The sequence below is a fragment of the Ctenopharyngodon idella genome, chromosome 16 (assembly GCF_019924925.1).
Source record: "Ctenopharyngodon idella isolate HZGC_01 chromosome 16, HZGC01, whole genome shotgun sequence".
Classification (NCBI taxonomy): domain Eukaryota; kingdom Metazoa; phylum Chordata; class Actinopteri; order Cypriniformes; family Xenocyprididae; genus Ctenopharyngodon; species Ctenopharyngodon idella.
The window spans coordinates 2,368,240-2,387,141 of NC_067235.1; the positions used below are offsets into that span (position 1 = coordinate 2,368,240).

General features: G+C 37.8%; 1 long non-coding RNA gene across 2 annotated transcripts; it reads right to left on the reverse strand.

Annotated features, from left to right (window-relative positions):
* Positions 1–2,535, reverse strand: LOC127497359 (uncharacterized). Of its 2 annotated transcripts, none has more exons than XR_007925518.1 (3): positions 2,494–2,535; positions 813–974; positions 1–466 (listed from the first exon to the last, which is right to left on the reverse strand). It is a non-coding gene; the product is annotated as an uncharacterized LOC127497359 (long non-coding RNA). The 2 variants fall into 2 exon arrangements; XR_007925517.1 differs by lacking the exon at positions 2,494–2,535 and adding an exon at positions 1,438–1,595.
* Between the last annotated feature and the right edge of the window lie 16,367 nt (positions 2,536–18,902).

The following is an 18,902-nucleotide window of genomic DNA, read 5'->3' on the forward strand; positions in this document are numbered from 1 at the left end:
TGGACTATTGAAATTAAGTATATTTATTCATATTTTCCTCTACAGTATTCAAAATAATAATAAAAAAGCCATACAAACATGTTACATTGTCACAGTTAAAAAATATATAAGAAAATCTACACACCTTCTATTACACACAGCTTCATAATTTAATGTGCATTACAGACAGATATGTTATTCAGATAAAACAACTAGCCTAGTAAAGAATCATAAAAGGGCAATTCAGAGTTGAATGTTTTTGAACAACACTGGAAGAAAACAGTCACCTAGAGAGCCCTCAACATGAACAGCTCAGAAACATTTTTGTGACATTTATTTTCTTCTCTGGGAGTTCAGAGTCTATTTGGCAGTGCCAGGGGGCTTGTTGCAGACATTCAGAGAGATGTGGGGTCCATTAGAAACACTTGCTCTCTCCTCTTGGTGTCAGAGCACCTCCCCATCCTCACAGGCAATGTTGCGAATTACTCTGTTCAGGGACACAAAATACAATGTGCTCTTGCACTTAACACTCTCGGCGGGACGGTGAAAAATCCAGGTTGAACTGAGCTGTTTTATCTTTCCTTTTAATTTTTATTCTTTGCACATGGGAAGGTACAGTAGGAAGGTAAAGTAATGGAGTGAACAATTCTTTATATTACTTTATACTACGGGGCTGTTGAATGCTCAGATCTGATTGGTTGATGAACAATCTAAGGCGTACAATTTTTCTCAGGGAAACGCAACCAATTAAATATTTGTTGTTGTTTTATAAACACCATACACAAATCTGACTGGCTGTTTGACAATATGTAAATACTGCTTGCCTCGCTTACCTCTCTTGACAAGCGGGTGTCAGACACAGTAAGTTGCGCAGTGCTGCTTTGTGTACAGGGGGAACCGCTGCATTTCGGCTGTTCCATAAGCATCAGAGAGCAAATTTTCCTTCAGCCTGTCTGCTGTTTCTGTGCAGACCATTGCAAAAAAACAGTTTTAACCTGTTAAAAAAAAAAAAAGCTAATATGCATTCTCATAAACTAAACAATTCAGATAAGGTATCTAGAATTATTCACAATATTTAGAAGTGCCCGCTGAATATTGTCACTTGTTCAACCCAGTGTAACTGCCCAAGTCACTCTGTGTGGGCACTGATAATGTGGGGCAATGGAGACCTGATCTCATGAGAAAATGTAACTGTTTAACAAGTTGAAAATTTTGTATGAATTTGTACAATTTGATTTTTACAAAAAAGACAGTTGTTTGAAAATAAATAAATAAATAAATTAAATAAATAAAAAAGAATCACCACTTCTTCACTACATCTCCCATCATCCTCCCTGGCTCCCACCTGCACGTCCTTCACAATCACCTGCCAGCTATCACCCTCATCAACAGCACTATAAGAACACTCAACTTGCCTTCCTTCATTATCCAGTATCATTTAATGTTTGTTTGTTTTACTTGGTAAAATCTTCGATCTTCTCCAGTGTCTTGTTTCCAGTGTCTTCCTCTCCATAATGTTCACCCTGATGTCTGTTTGTGTGCCACTGCTGTTAATAAAACACCTTGTCACCCATTACTCTGTTTTCGGGTCCCCATTCCATAACAGCTACAGCCAGTTAATCTACTTTGAAATGTGCGTTCCATGCCGGAATGTCTGTTTTTGTTTTGATCTGTGTGACTCCACCCACTGCTAATTTACCCAATAGTATTTCGACACCCCTGGTTGCCAGTTGCTGGAAAACACAGCGTATTGCAGCCATGGAAGTCGGCAAACAAACTGGGTCAGAGATCGCAGATTCTACCCAATGTAAAAAGCCTCGGCATCCATATAAAAAGCTTCATGTTCAGAGGCATTTTAAAACACAGATAAATCAACTCATCAATTTATAGTGTAAGGCTTGTTGCCTTAATTTGTCCATTGCACTTGTTCCTGTTGCATATCTTCATTCTGGCAACCCGCGTGAGCGTCGAGTCTCCAATATTTTCAATTTAGACTGCAGTACCCATTCTACCACTAGTTGTCAATATTACATACTGCACATTTATCCCCTAAACCTCAATGGGGTCAGCAGTGTACAAATGAGATTGTACAAATTCATTTGAATTTGCCACAAATTTGTCAAAATGTAAAATTAGTTAAATTACAATGAGAGTGTATTGAGATGTTTATGCATCGTAAAAAAATGTTTGCAGGCAAAACATCAGCTGTAAATAACATACATTTTGGATTTGGATGTTACATGTAAAAATTGCATATGCTGTCAGAATTTATGTCTACTTTTGAGTGGAGAATGTTATATATTTTCTTTAGCTGGACAGTTTAGCTAGAGCATCTATACCAGCAGGACCATGACCAGCCAATCCTTGACCCCTAGGGCCTACACTGAAGAATGCTTTTATCATAACAGAGGTCATTTACACATTTAAAGGTACAGTAGCAAAAGCAGCCCATTACATTTTAAAAAATAAAAATAAAGTACTATTCTTTTTAGTGTGAAAGAAACCTTGACTCACATTATGTGGATTTGGAGTGATCTAAAGGTCATCAGTCATCTAATTTTGGGATTAGAGCTATTTAGGAGATTGCCGAAATGACAGCCATATTGGATGTCAGCCCTCCACAGTGGCGGCAGTTAACCAAGAGACACTGATAGATGTCCGTCGGCCATCTGGCTGCTGGAGATACTGACAGGGACCCTCTATTGATCTATGTCTTGTCTGTGGACCTGGACCTTTAGAGCTGGGAGGTGGTCTGCTTGTTGACAGTCTGATAATGTCTTGTAGTGTTACACTCTTTTGCCTTCAGTCAGTTTTTTTTTTTCTTTCTGTTTCTTCTCAAAATGCTGGCTTTCATCAAACGTGATCTGCACAGTGTGTAGCAGTTTATCATAGATGAGTATGATTCTTTACTCTAAGACCTATATTGAGCCTCTGACTTGAGGTCTTTCCTTAAGCTTTGCCACTATTATATATTACAAAAGCATTAAGCAGATTTTGTTTTAAAATCAAATAAAAATCTACATATAAACATGCAGTCATAAGAAAAGTTGTGTCATTAAGAATTAAATAGAGAATTACTTTTACATTCTGATTCAATTCCTGAATTTCACTTTAAAAACTCATATAACTGTAACCTTTAAACTAGAAAAGCAAAGTTTGCCAAGACAGACTTTCAATGCTGCTATTGATTTCCCAAAATACAGTAAAAGTTTTGAATTCCTTTGAATTGTAATGCATTGAATTCCTCCTTCTGCCATTACAAATTCCAATTCAACCTTACCGTGGGGAGCATATGGTCAATTTATACATCAGAGATAAGACCCTAAATCAAATGTATGCTACTTTAATAATAACTGATATTGGGGTCAAAAAAAAGTTAAAGCAGAATTAGTGTCAGTAGGTCTTTTCCAAACCCTCCCTATCGCATGACTTGGGACTCTTAATTTAGTTTAGTTTAATTTTCCATTCTGTCACAGAGCAGAAATTTGTCTTTGCCACTGGTATCATACATATATCCATAAATACATCCACAATATTTACACATTGACACAGACACAGAATCAAACAGAATTACACAAATTTCATAATTCCTTGACCCATTTCAAGTACACAATAGTATAAAATAGGTTAATCAGAACAATCAATTAAATAGCACCATAATGCCAACAATTCTCTTGGATTAGTTCAAAAAAAGTTTTCTATATTTACTACAATCAACTTAATTCACACTGCAAATTTTGACACTTTTTGTATTTTAATTTACTTTTTTGTGTGTGTGTTTAAACCTGTCATACACACAAAAGTGTGGGTAACACTTTATTTCAATAGACCATTTCAGACATTCTACTAACTACAGCTAGGCTATTGAAACTTATGCACATCTGGTGCAGCCAGTCCTTGCAGTGCAAATTGGACTTTTGACTAAAAAAGACATAGTTACATGAGACAACTTCACCATGTGACAACTAGCCCAGTTGCACCCTCTTAGATATAGGTTACATAAGATATGCTTCCTATTATAATAACATCTGTATAGATATTACACAAATTGTATAAAACTAGTGTATTTTTAACATGGTATTTATGGTCTCTGAATGCAGACATCATATAACACTGTTGATGAGGGTTCAGAGTAAAAGCCTGGATTGCTATGGTTTCTCAAAAGAATATTGTGGATAAATGACACAGGGAGCATTATAATAAATAACATGGGAGATTATTTCCTGTGAGAATCACTCAGAGCGCTCAAAACATTCTGGGGAGCTTCATTTGGCATCAGAAACAGACAGTTACCCTCGCAGTAGGCTGCAGCAAAGCCCTCATAATGTTCCTGCTTCCCACCGCTTTTATAAAGTGCCAATTTGGCAAATGGTGCAGATGTTTCACTTTTATTGTTATCACCATCATTATTCTGTTTATTTTCCTGACTATTTATCTAAGCAACTATGACATATGAAAAAAAAAGAAAAAGAAAAAAAAAAAGTCTTTAAATGCCCAGATCAAAGCAGCAGTCAAAACTGGAAACTCTTTAGAGTTATGCCTTTTCAAGCATGTCATGCAATATGGGTTTCAATGTCACATTCACATAAAAAAAAAAAAAAGCTTCCAAATGTTACTCTCAGTTACAGTTGAGAGATTGCTGCTAAATGGTGTAAAGCTGGTGTAAAAGAAACATGACTATCAAAAAAGCAGACAAAACAGCGCCTATTAAAGAGGTCTACTTTATAATACCTGGAAAGAGTCTCTCATTAGCGCTTCCACTCATCTCAATGGCTGTTGCTCGGCAGGAGCATGCTTTTGTCTGCAGAATGGTTAGAAAACCCCTATACACATTTTTATGCATGTCAGGTTTGTGCATCATTCTGGAATTGTAATCTGAAAAAGAAAAATTAATGAAAATGGAATGAAATTCAAAGAAATCCATATATATAAAACATTGACGCTATGGGAATGCCTTCATCGTGCGCCAGTGTCTGAAGCATGTGTGAAATCACGCCAATTCTATTGGACGGATGTCCACCTCATGGTTTCGGGTCGGTCCTAAAGGGCCATCCAGATCATTGCTGCCGGGAGGCAACCACGTGTTGCTCTGGCGGCCAACACTGGGATAGTCTCTAATATATTCTGGATTCCAGATATGAGACTGCTTCAATGTTGGCTCAAGAGCAGGGGTTTCACTCTCATGACCCTCTGCAAGCCATAAAGGTTACATGCAGATGCTTCATACACTTTCTCTGTGGAAGACCCTGGCATTGCCTAGGGTCCCACTCTTGGGGCTGGTTGCCATTGCAGTATTGTCATGATGGACGCCTTCTTTTGCAGGCTGAGGTGCGGTCTAGGGTGGCCGTCCAGCCCATGGTCTCTGGGAAGGCAGTCTTCTCATATGACATATAATTGCCTGGATGATAAGGGCTGTATTTCTAGCATGGAAATATTTTCTCCCACATCTGAGGGGCTACCATGTGTTGGTCCAGTTGGAAGTGAGCGGAAGTGAACCTGTTCGTCTCAGCAGAGTTAACCCACTATCCCCTCTGTTTTACTCTCACACCTCCAGCTCCATTTTGGGCTGGATGACATGGTTCAGATGTGGCCAAGGCTGTATCTGTACACTCTTCCCTGATCACTCTGCTCCCAGGAGCTCTAGTGAAGTTTCGTCAGGACCGAGTTCGCCTGTTATTAGTGGCCGGCCGGAGTCTGGCTCTGGGACTTAATATCTCTCCTGGCAGGCTCTCCTTCGGAAATTCTGACCAGGAAAGACCATCTGTCCCAGGTGCAGGGGTCGATTCTCCACCTTCAGTCCAAGATTTGGAAGCTGTGGGTTTGGCCTCTAAAGGGTACCAGCTCAAAGATTCCATTCTCTCAACTGAGGTTGTTGAGACCATCCTAAATGCCAGAGCTCTCTCATGAGAAACTTTCACGCCCTGAGATGGCATCTTTTGCATCATGGTGTGCTCAGCACCATGCTAACCCAGTCCACTGCCTGGCTGGTTCAGTGCTAGAGTTTTTGCAGGAGCATTTTCCAGCAGGACTATCACCTACTACTCTCAAGGTGTACATGGCTACCATTTCGGCACATGCATGGAGCTTCTGTGGGGAAACATCCCCTAGTATCTCATTTTCTGCACAATGACAGACGGCTAAGGCCTATCTGCAGACGTGTTGGGGTTTTTCTGTAGTCCTGGAAGGTTTATTAGAGTCTCAATTTGAGCCCTTGGAGTCAGCCTTGGAGAAGACTCTGTCACTGGCATTAACTTTGTTTAAAAGAGTAGGAGATTTGCAGGCCCTCTCAGTTGCCTCCTATTGTTTAGATTGTGCACCTGGCCTGGACGAAGTTATATTGCACTAGGGATTAATGTTGACCACTCAGGAAGTGTGGTTTAAATCTGATCAACTGTTCCTGCCACCAGGCAGTGCTTATCGCATTGGATTGTTGATGCAATTTCTTTTGCCTATAAGGCATGTGGTTGGCTTCACCTCTAGGCCTCAAAGCCCACTCCACTAGGATTGTGGCCACTTCTAAGGCACTAGCTAAGGGTAAGATGACTGTGCTACGGCAGGCTGGTCCCCTCAGCACACATTCATGTGGGTCTACCATTTGGATATGGATTCAACCCCTAGGATCTCAGGTCCTTCTGGGTTAATCCTTCTTCAGTGGCCATAAGATTTGTATGTATGTGTACTTCACAACCTTGCTAGTCAAGCATTTTTCACTTTGCTTATGAGGCACGTGGAATGGCTCCACCTCTAGGCACCAAAGCCCACTCCAACTGGCCTCTTCTAAGATGATCATGTTAGAGGTTTGTGTTGCGGCAGTTTGGTCCTTTCCACACATTTATAAAGCCTACAGTTTGGACATGAATTTGACCCCAGGCTCTCAAGTCCCTCTGGGTCAAACCGTTCAGCGGGCCACAGGGTTTGTGCATATGTATGCGTCACAGCCATGTTGGTCAGGCATTTGTTCAGTATGGCTATATATGAGTATATGGATATTAACATTCCCATTGTATCAATGCCATGATCCAGCATTGAATTGTAACCCGGTTCCCTGAGAAGGGAAAAAGACACTGCGTCACTTTGCCTTACTTCACATAAGTCTGCGCAGCTTCTTCAGACAAGTAGAATCTAGGGATTCCGTGATGAAGGTGCCCTCTTATGATTTTGATTAGGGGTGTGCAGCGGAGCTAATATTTGTATCTGTATCTATAACAATTTCAAAAGTATTTGTATCTGTAAGACCGGAAGTGGGACGGCTTTAACCGGAAATGTGTAAAATTACTTGAGAAGACCATTTTAAATTTAATTTTGTTCCCTTTGTAGTTATCATTTAACAAATATGCCTTATATAACTCTATTTTTATTAAAATTAGAATTATAACATTTGTTTAAATCTCTTCTAATTGTCAGAGCCAATAGCTTCATTGTCACAGTCATGTTCGTCTTAGTTATCATGCCCCCGGTTTCACAAACAAGGCTTAAGTTAGTCCTAGACTAAAATGCATGTTTGAACTGTTTCAACTGCAAGAAACTTGCTCTGAGATATCTCAAAATATCTCAGTGCAATTGTTTTGTCTCAAGATGCACATCAGTAATATTTTTTTCTAAGACACGTTTATAAAAGTTACTTAAATGCCCTAACTAAGGCCTAATCCTGGTTTAGGCTAAGCCCTGTCTGTAAAACCGGGCCATGGACTTTCAGTTTGTTGTCATTGATCACATGTGTTCCTTTGTTCTATTTTCCTGCCACAGTCTGTCACCATGGACACTAACCTAATCATCACAGCTGTCTGTCATTTGAGTTAATCATCTGTGTATTTAAGTTCCTGGTTTTCCTCAGTTCAGTGTCGGGTCTTGTATTGTCTATGTGTTGAGCTGTGTTCCTGTCTTCATCTGTATTCTGCCTTGTGGATTATCTAGTAAAGATGTGTGAGTTTCTACACAGCCTACCCCATTACACTCATAGGCAGTGCTTCGAGATGTAGTGCTATTGTTTTTAAAACAACAAATTCAAACAATAATACTAAATGTTAAATAATAATAATAATAATAAAATCTTTATTTTTTATTTTCTAGAGGAACTTTGTGTACAGAGATATGTCAGGATAATCATCCACAACCTTAAATAAGAGGAGTCGGACTCCTCGGGGAAACGGGGAAATATCACCCGTATGTTGTAATTAAAAGTTCTTGCATCCAGAACTGAACCGTACTAATTACTGTTAATGAGGAAATTAATTCTAGGTGGGTTAAGAGTCAGTGGTTCAAAATCATTACCTTTATTCCATGTTTGCATGTGAATATATTCATATTTCACATGCAAAGATATTTCATAGTTCATGTGAAAATATTTACCTACATCATGACACACATCACAAAAATTGGCTGATTATTGTAAAAAAAAAAAAAGAAATTCTATGTTCTAATCCAACAATCAACTAGATATACTAACCCCGCCGTAGCATATTAACAGATACTATTGTACTATTGTGTTTAAAAACAATAAAAATGTTGAAAACATGAAGAAGCAGAGCTGTTAAAGTTTAACTTCCTCTGCTCAATCTGAAAGCAACCACAAAGTGTTTTTCTTTCTTTTTCGGTGTAATTACACATGAGGATTAGAGGACAAGTTCCAGGAAAGGCATTAGCAATTAGAACTCTGGAGGCCGACAAGGTATGTAATTATAGGCAATGTGTGTGATTAAGGAAAGAGGTTCGATAAATTGCATTAACATACTTTAAAAGTCAGAGAGGAGATCCCACTAGGAGACCAGAGAGGCTAAAGACAGATGCAAGTATTGATTTCACATTCCTGATGGAAATTTATTTGGTGGCCACAGAGGAATGAGAGCAGTTTCACACAAACCCAGTCAGAGACTCTCAGAGCAGAAAGACAGAAGATATGTTAAAGTAGACAAAACATATGATGACTGTAACAAAAAGAGAGCAATCACATATAAAGATATAAAAAAGAGTTAACAGAGACCGCTTTGTTTCATGTGCAACATTAATGATCTGAAGTGAATTGGCATATAGAACGAAGTCCTGAAACTACAACCCACATCCAATTAAGCGCACATTAATTCCAATTCTTGCATGCTCAGACATGCCTCGTCTTTGTCTGTTCTTCCCTTTGATCTCCTTGACGGTAATTTTCTCAGGCAAACCAGGTGTGCTCTTTAATGAGCCATTAAGTTCACAAATGCATTCAATGCCAGGAAACCTCTGAGAAGTTGGCTGTAATTGATGGGACAGGCCATGAGAGCATAGCAAGGCTCATTTCTGAAAGGTGATTAAGGGAAGCTGCCTCAGTGTGAAGGCACTGCTCGCTTTGGCTCTCTTTGACTCTCTGGACAATTGCCCCAGCTTCTTGAAGTCAAAAAGGAGAAAGACGGATGGAAGATGGAGGATAGAGTGGTGGGGGGGACTGAGACAGACGCCTGGCACAGCCTGAAACACAGCTGCCGGCTTTAATCGACTTTTTGGTTGGGAAGGATTTTCTCGTCCAAGGACCCACACCCTCAAATCTGCTTAGAGGCCTACTGGCAGAGGCCTCCAATCCCACAGTCCAATGCCACATTGTAACCTGCATGCTGATGGATTGGCAGAGACATGAGATGTCTGTAGTAAGGTACTGGAACTACTGTGGTCTTTTTTGTGGTGGCGAAACCTAATTGCATGTGGCACCTCAATTATAAGCCTTTCTCAGAAAACCGTAGCAGCAAAAAAAAAAAAAAAAAAAAAAAAATTGTTTCTCCTTTAGTTGGAACAATGCCTTCAGGGGTTGTACAAAAAAAAAAAAGGTAATATGATAATACTGACATTATAGTTGTTGTAATTTTCAACATTTCTGAAGGTAATTGAGCATTTTCTCTTTCTCTTGCTGATGTTCAGATTTCAAAGTTGTAAATAAACATTTACAAGATTATTAGAGTATGTTTTACAAGAAAACACTGTCTGTTTGTCTACTTCAAAATTTCATGTTTAATTCAGTGGGTTACTGTTTCTTTGTAATTGTTCCTAATTGTGTCCTAACAATTTTTGAGAGAAAATTGTTTCTACACCATTATTATTATTTTTTTTTTACGCAAACTATTTAAGTCCACATGTCATATTAACTCTGAGACTAAGCTTCTAACCACAGAACTATGGTTTCAGGAAACGACAAATCATTGATTTAATGTTAGTAATGACAGAACTTGTGACCATAGTTGGCTAAAATTGCTTTTGGGAAATGCTTGTTCAACTCATTGATGGAAAACTTAGAAACTTGTCCACATCTACTGGACCGAGTAGATAAACTGTATTTTGTACAGATGATCCACAACCAGAGGTCAGATTTTTCAAGTTGAGAACACTGTAAAGTTAAGTTTAGAGTCGGACCTGCAGCTTAGACTTAAATTTGTTTAACAACACTTTTTACTACTACCTTTCACTTGTTGTAACAGGCAGCTGACTGATGATTTGTTTGTAAGTGTGTAACCCTCCTGTTTGAAATGCCCGCTCTAAGCGGGACTCAAACCGGAGTCCGTCGGCATGGGATTCGGGTGCTCTAATAAGGAGACTAAAGACCGCAGTCTCTAGAGTGCCTCTTGAGTACAGGGGAGTGAGGTTTACACGGACAGCTCTTACTAGCCTACACCTGTTACACTCACCCAATAAACCTTACTCCCATCCTGATCATGGCACCAATGTAACCCCTCCTGTTCGAACCACCTGCTCTAAGCAGGACTCGAACCCGGGTCCACCGGCATGGGAGTCGGGCACTCTAACAAAGCGGCTAAAGACTGCAGTCTCTAATGTCAGTCGCGAGAGCGCCTCTTGAGATCAGCGAAGTGAGGTTTAGATCTTCACTCATCCCCTAAACCTCACTCCCATCCGGGTCACGGCACCAATGTAACCCCTCCAGTTCGAACCTCTCTCCCATTTGGGTCACGGCACCACATGTAACCAGTGGCTTGCGATGCCCCCTGTGATGTGTGGCCAGCGACACCAATTATGAAACTTTGACTGCATTGTGTGACGTTGCAAAATCAGACTCGGGACAGCAGGCGGCAGTTCACTGGAAGCATTTATTCTGATAGACAAAGAACAAATAGAACAAAGATAGACAAATAAGCACTCATTTTGATCAGGTAACCACACAAAACGTATAAATAAACAATTTTGTGTGAATTCTTCTCAAGAGTACATATACATTTAACAGGGTTATTTCTATACTTGTTACATATGGAGATGAAGTGTACAAATGTATTGTTTTACAATCACAAACGCGAGAACAGGATCAGCAACTGCCCTGCATAATGCAGGATCATCCTGTATTGAAAGAGAAAATGCTACATCCCTTATTGAATCAATATGGGATGCGATTTGCCCTGCAAAATTCCATCTGTGCACAATTAGTGAGATGCATTAATCGTAATTTCATATGGTATTCAGGATGGATAATATGCAAATTGACATGCATACTTGTAAGCCTTCTAGAGTACAATCCTAAGCCTTTTGCTCTCTTTTTCTCTTCATTCTCTCTTTATTCTCTTTTGGCACTTACAAGCATTGTTTTAAACCGACTTAACCAGCCAATTGGGATCCATCTGCAATTTTTAATCAATTATGCACAAACAAGCAATCAGTATTTAAGCCAATTAGTCACACCTGCGACACATAACACATCTGCTTCCTGCTGTGTTAAATGCATGAGCATGTAAAGAGCGTGTCACAGTGAATAACTGCCTTATCAGTGATGTTGAGATAAATACTGGTTTTAATGCTGTATTTTGCTGCACTATGGAGTAATCTAACACAGCTCTGCCTCTTTTTCCAGACCACTGCACATTTGTAATATTAACTAGGGTCAGTAAAAATGAATGTTAGCTTTAGCAGAGAGCGTGTATACGTCTTGCTAGCAAATAAACAGTACTGCTGTAGAGCACCATCATTAAAGATGAATCTATAAATAATTTGTCTTCATTTCACACATTCTGGGGGTTCACATATCAAAATCTGTCGATTGGGCAGTAAGTGGTGCTATAAGAGGCATAGAAATTGCTAGCATCACCTTGAATGTCCCATTCACTTAATGATGTCATGTACCTTCTACTTTTCAACTGAATCAATGAGTTTTTTTATGGACTCTGACACATTACTTAAAAAGCAATTGCTAACTGTTAACAGATATGTCATCCAAATACTTAATACCTCTAGACAGCAAGATGATGGATCATAAGGTTCGGTATAAAAAAGAACAGGAACTCTTGAAAACAAGCATTTAGAAATGACAAGGCTCATTCTTCATCAACTTGCCACACAAAGACATTTTCTCTGACAAGCAGCAATCAAATGAGGTTTGGATTAGAAAATAAGGTAACACTTCACATTAAGGTTCACTTACATGGGTTATTATGTTTATAACTCATGAATAAATGGTTCACCCTACATTAAAGAGGTGGTTGATTATGATTTCACTTTTCTTTTTTTTTCTTTTTTTTTTACTTTAGTTAGTGTGTAATGTTGCTGTTTGAGCATAAACAACATCTGCAAAGTTACGACGCTCAAAGTTCAATGCAAAGGGAGATATTTTCTTTTACAGAAATCGCTTTTTAAGGACTACAACAAACAGCTGACATCACTAACCCTAAAATTTACATAAACCCGCCCCCCAAGAACACACAACAAAGGGGGTGAGGCCATGTTGGGCTGCTTTAGAGAAGAGGAAGAGTTGTTGTAGTAGAGTGTTGTTCTCATGCTGTCAATTTACGCCGGACTGACCGCAAATTTGACAAGCTATAATAAATGATCTGTGGGGTATTTTGAGCTGAAACTTCACAGACACATTCTGGGGACACCAGAGACTTATATTACATCTTTTAAAAGGGGCATAATAGGTCCCCTTTAAGTTTCACAGGTAACTAATACTGGAAGAGTAAGAAAAATGATGAAATAATATATAATAATAATAAATCATGAGATATGAGAAACCACAAATACAACACCATGCATCAGCATCATGAAATAAATCAGGAATCTGGTTGAGTAAAATAAGAGTGAATAAATATATTTATTAAGCATTTATAACACGTGAGTTAAAAATGTCTCATTAGTTGGCAGGTATTACGTTAAAGTCACCCTTTTTATTCATGCAGTTATAACTACTTATTAATGATTTATAATGCATTTGTAAATTAGTTTACAACGGGAACCTTAATGTAAAGTGTTACCGAAAAGAATAGCACTGTCCAAAAGTGGCACCAATAAAGTTCCATTCAAGCATCTTGGAGATGTTGCCTCAGTTCTTCTGGATTTAGTCTGTCTCAGTTTTTTCTGTTTCTTCATGTAATCCCAGACGGACTCAATGATGGTGAGATCAGATGTCCGTATGGAGCGTACCAGCTGTTGCCAGACTCCTTGTGCATACAAAAATCTAACTGGATTATTACAATTAATGGCAAAAGGAATGTTTGGAAATATAAACTACCGACACACTGCAGCAAAAGATATAAAAAAAAAAAACTGGGTTAAAACCATTTTTTGTGGTGAAAACACTAATGTGCCTAAGACTTTTTCACAGTACATACAAAATAAACATTTTAAAAGCAAAGGCCTTCATTATTATCAAATGGAATAATCACTCTTCCTAGAATAAATCCATGAATCCATAATACAGGAAAGAACAGTGGAGTGAACACTTTCTGAAGCACTGCATACTACAATTCACATTTTAATGTGCTCTTAATGCAATGGAAGACTTGGGTTTAATGGGCAAATATTTGCAATCTCCAGCTCAGACAGTAAAATTGGTCTTTTATTATAAGCCAAAATTACCAGCATTTTCAAGAATAAGCCTGATCAATGAAGCGAGAGATTATTTGGAACACACTTTTGGCAAGTTTTCACAGCTTTTTTTTTTTTTTTTTTTGGACAATTCTTGCAACATTTTTTGATGGAAGTTTGTGTGTGTAACAGTCAGCAATCTTAGTGTTCTTTTGCCACCCATGTACACTAATTTAGATCTCTGGCTGAGTACAGATGGGAACATTTTTTAACAGGTTAAAATGAACTCTAATGATGATGAGAGGCACAACCTAATCAATGCAGGTTGTCATAATTGCAGCATGATAAGTGTTTACCGTGTAGATTATGGCACTGCTATGCTTGGTGGAGTGGCACTCCTTGTAGTTTTGACTTAATCAGCATATTGCGATACGAACAGCTGTCTCATTGAGTCAGCTTCAGCTCTGAGAGCACAGCAAACTGTGAGCTGATTATTAATCACTTGAACAGCCAGATTTCAATATTTCACTCTAATCAATGGCCCTATTACTTTGGTTTGAAGTTAGTGAGATCATGAACTACGAAAGTAAAGCTCAAAACACACACAAGACAAACTCCAATGTCACACTGATACTATGAAAGCATGCCTTCTTTCTGTTTTAATTTTCATTTTATGTTTAAACTTTCTATGTGGAACACCAGAATTTTAATTGAACCAGCAATGTTGCAACATTGCATCGGATGACTTTCATCTAAAGAAGTCTTAAATTACCCAAGAGAGTGTCTTGGGCCATTACTGCTTGGAAAGATATTTGTAGTACTGTATAATCATGCCAAGCGTGCCAGGTAAAACCTTGGCTCCCAGATCCACTCAGCACATCTGAACACTGGCCTGAAATGGCACCATCTCAAACAACCCCACAGATTACCTGGCATGTCACAAGACCAAAAAGGATTTTGAGTTTGACAAAATTGACCTACAAGACCTTTTTTTTCCTGAGATAAAAAGCCACGGCGTTCTAAAAGGAATGTTTGGGAGAAGCTAGTTCAGCTAGCTGTCAATCACTGTGCAAGACTATATAAATAGCTACTTATATTCCATATCATGACAGTTCTTCCAGCGTTCCTCTCTACAGGCATCGGCAACCTTATCCATTTATTAATAACCTAATTGAGTGGTCCAGAGGGAAAGTTAATCGTCAAGTCAAGTCTCTAGCTCTCTATCTTAGACAGGCAAGCCAAATCTGACCTTCACCAAGAAAGATATGAAAATGAAAACTCCTGAAATAATGTTAAATTACATCATTTGGATATGACTGGGGTCAGGGGTGGTATTCTCTTAATTAGCCATGTATGCCTGGGGGCTAACAGCAACTACAGCACCAGGGGTGTTCATTGAAATTCATTTGTCTGTAATTCCCCTTTATGCTATTTTTTTATTTTTTATTTTTTGTCATAAATTAGGTTGTTTATCCTTTATCAAAGGAAAACACAGGGAAAAAAACAAAACAAAACAAGAGAAATGTTATTATTTTATGAATATTTGTCATTTTATGATGCTAAATCTGACAAAAAAACAGAACTGTACATGGCACAAACACAATATCTATCCATTCAGGCATTCTCCTATTATAGGACCTATTATGCCCTTTTACAAAGTCTTGATTTTATTTTTGGGCTTAACTAGAATAGGTTTTCATGCTTGAATGTTTCAAAAAACATTTTTCCCATATTCTCCATTGTTGCAGTTCCTCTCTTCCCAGTCTGTCAGTAACGCTCTGTTTAGTTCCTGTCTCTATGAAGCCCCTCCTTCTGAAAAGCACTGTCCACTTGTACCACTGTTTGAAGAATTTATCTTCCAGAATCTGGCAGTAACGTGTGGGAGTTCATTTTTAGTTCATCTCCTAAAAGTCCGTCTTGCAGATATGGAATAAAAATGATCTCCCAAAACCTACTGCCAGATTCTGGAAGATAAATTCTTCAAACAGTGGTACAAGAGGATGTGGCGCTGGTCCTTCAAGAGTCAATCTCAATCTGTCTGTCTATAAAGCCTATAAAAAAACAGTATTCATGTATTTACTACACTTCAGCTTGTGATTCTTATTAAGTGGGGGTCATTTTTTAGGATTCTTTACCTAACGTAAGTCTCTGAGATCCTGACACCTTGCACTTCTGGCGACTCAGTTAGGTTGCAGCTCTGGAAAATGGTGGCACTGGAGACTAAAGCGTTCCTGATGGTTTCACACTTAATTCTTCACCTTAATTCTTAATTATTTTGCAGTTAACATGTGTCTTTTCTTCTCGAGCTGTTTTTGTCTGACCCTGCTGACCCAATGAGCATTTTGCTGTCCATTGGTCATGCCTTAACTTTGCAATTTCTAGTATTGCATTAGTATTTCATCCTTCTCATGGGCATTTAATAATTTTTGACTTTTTAGTCTGAGTTAAATCTCTTTTTGGCTCATTTTGCCTATAAAAGAAAACCTGCCTAATAATTATGCATACCTGAATATAAGGTGTTTTTCATTTCCAGCCTTTATTAACAATTATATATATCACTTATAAATGATTAAATACAAAATTAATAGTAATTATTAAAGGGAAAGTTCATCCAAAAAATGAAAATTATTTCATCATTTACTTGCAAATTGTTAAAATGTACTTCAGAAAAGGTCAGAAAATCAACTTGCCTATTAATTCTGCACACGGTGTAAGTCACCCAGGCCCTGCCCCTTTATTCTGCATATGCCTTGGATGGGAATTTAAATGAGGAATATTGTGACGTGTTCATTCCCAGAAGAAAACTCAAGACTACAATGGAGGCGTTTCAGGGAGTTCAGAAACAGTTACACTGATATAGAGAATAAATCCCGCTGGAGGGACTTTGGAACTTTGAAGAGCTTCATGCTCAAACAGCAACATTGCACACTATTGAACATGTAAAAAAGCATAATAGGTCCTTTTTAACTGGTCGCGGTGGTGCTGGAGCCTAACACAGCATCTCAAGCCAGTCTATCACAGCATAAACAATATACTGAAATAACTCAGATATCATTCAATTTAAGCTTCAGTCCAAAAGGAATAATCACCCAAAAATGAAAATGCTGTCGTTTTACTCAACTTTTTTTTCAGTTCAAACCTGTGTGCTGTTACTTTTTATGTGGAACATGTAAAAATAAGGTGATTTTTGAAAGAAACTTGATGCAGCTCATTTCTATATGAAGACTATATGACTATGGCTGTCTAAAAAATATAGCTTCATGTGAGGAACAGAAGGAAACTCATTCAGTGTAACAGTCATTTACTGATCATATTCCCCACCATACTCTGAATTGTTTTTGTCATGAGATTTTAAAATAGCATGCAAATGCAATGCACCAGATTTGACCAAATACCACTGGTTCTCCCCTGTTGTAGCCGAACATGATGCAAAATAGAAATATTTGAGAGCTGTGGCAAAGGGAAGTCAACTTAAATTTCAGTCTGGTCCTCTGATCATATGGGTAGAACATCTGCACTACTTTTATCTTTTACCTTTTTGAAATTTGATAGACATGGTCATTATGAAATATCATTATATGACTAGGAGCTGCATGAAGAAAATCTCCTTTTGTTTTTCTTAGAAACATTAACAGCAAACAGGTTTGGAATGATGCACTATTCCTTTAAGGTCTGCTACTTGGGATTTCTATCTTGAAAAGTTTGCAAATGTACATTATGTAATTGTATTTCTATGTTAATGCATGCTTAAAGTCATTAGTTTGTTCATCAGTATATGATTAATTCTCATACTGATGAAATGAGTAATGGCTATGTGTAGACTTTTTATCAAATCAATCTGTATATTTGCTCAGTGAAGCTGCTTCCTGAATCACTGGTCTTGATTGCAGACTATCTTTAGATGGCAGTATTCAACCACAATACAAATCCCACAAGGCCTTTTGAGGTCTAAAATAATTAAAATAAATAAATAAAACAAACAAAACAACACAGAATATAAAGAATGCTACTGCAATATGTTTATATCATCATTACTTTAAAACCATGATATGTGTAATATCCAGTGAACTGAAATGTGAATATTAATATAAATTAAAGTAAAAAAAAAGAAAAAAAAGAAGAAATTTTAGTTGAATTAGATTGAAATTAAACTTAAAAAGTATAATTTATTCAAATTCACAAGTGCAAAACTTGAAAAAAATAGCATTTGATAATGTTTCGGTCCCACTTTATATTACGTGTCCTTAATATGTACTAACGTTTAAATTAATCATTTGATACAATGCACTTATTGTGTACATACATGTTTTACATTGTACTTATATTTAAAAAATACCTGCATGTAATTACATCTGTAATCCATTCATCCATCTTCCTAGCGTTATTCTTGCTCATTTGCAGGGTCCATTTTAATTACATCTGTAATGAATTTCTGTAATTACATCTATAATTACACTGTTGATCTTCTCTTACACCTTAACCCTTAAACCTACCCATACCACTAAACCTGTCTCTAACCTTACCCGTATCCACCTCAATAGCAACAAAAGTGTTTTGCAAAACAACATGAACACAGTAAGTACTTTGTACACTCTAAAAAATGCTGGGGTAAAAATATCCCAAGTTGGGTTAAAAATGGACAAACCCAGCGCTTTCGACCTGCTGGGTCGAAACAACCCAAATGCTGGGTTTGTCCATATTTAACCCAGGGTTGTTGTTTTTAACCCAGCATTTGTACAGTGTATCTAACACAGTTAAAGACACCTAATTTACAGTGTGTCCAATGTTTCACATGAAGAAAAACAAATAGAAATACATACGGACTCACTGAATGAAAGATGACTTAATGATATTCAACATGATTTTCTTAACAAAAAACAACTGCGTCACATATGGAGTCACCAAAATCACCAATGAATAAATGGAAGAAAGGAAATCACACGCGTTTGGAACAAAATGAAGGTAAATAGATCATGATTGGATTTTCATTTTCTGAGTAGAGAGTTCTGACGAGCCACAATTTTGTCTATATCATTCATTGGTATACATCATATTTTCTTGATGGGCAGTGAAAGAGACCTCATCTAGATGTTATCAATTAGGTTTGGACGAGTCCCACATTTACTAATCGTTTAAATGGAGTGGACAAAGAGTGTTAA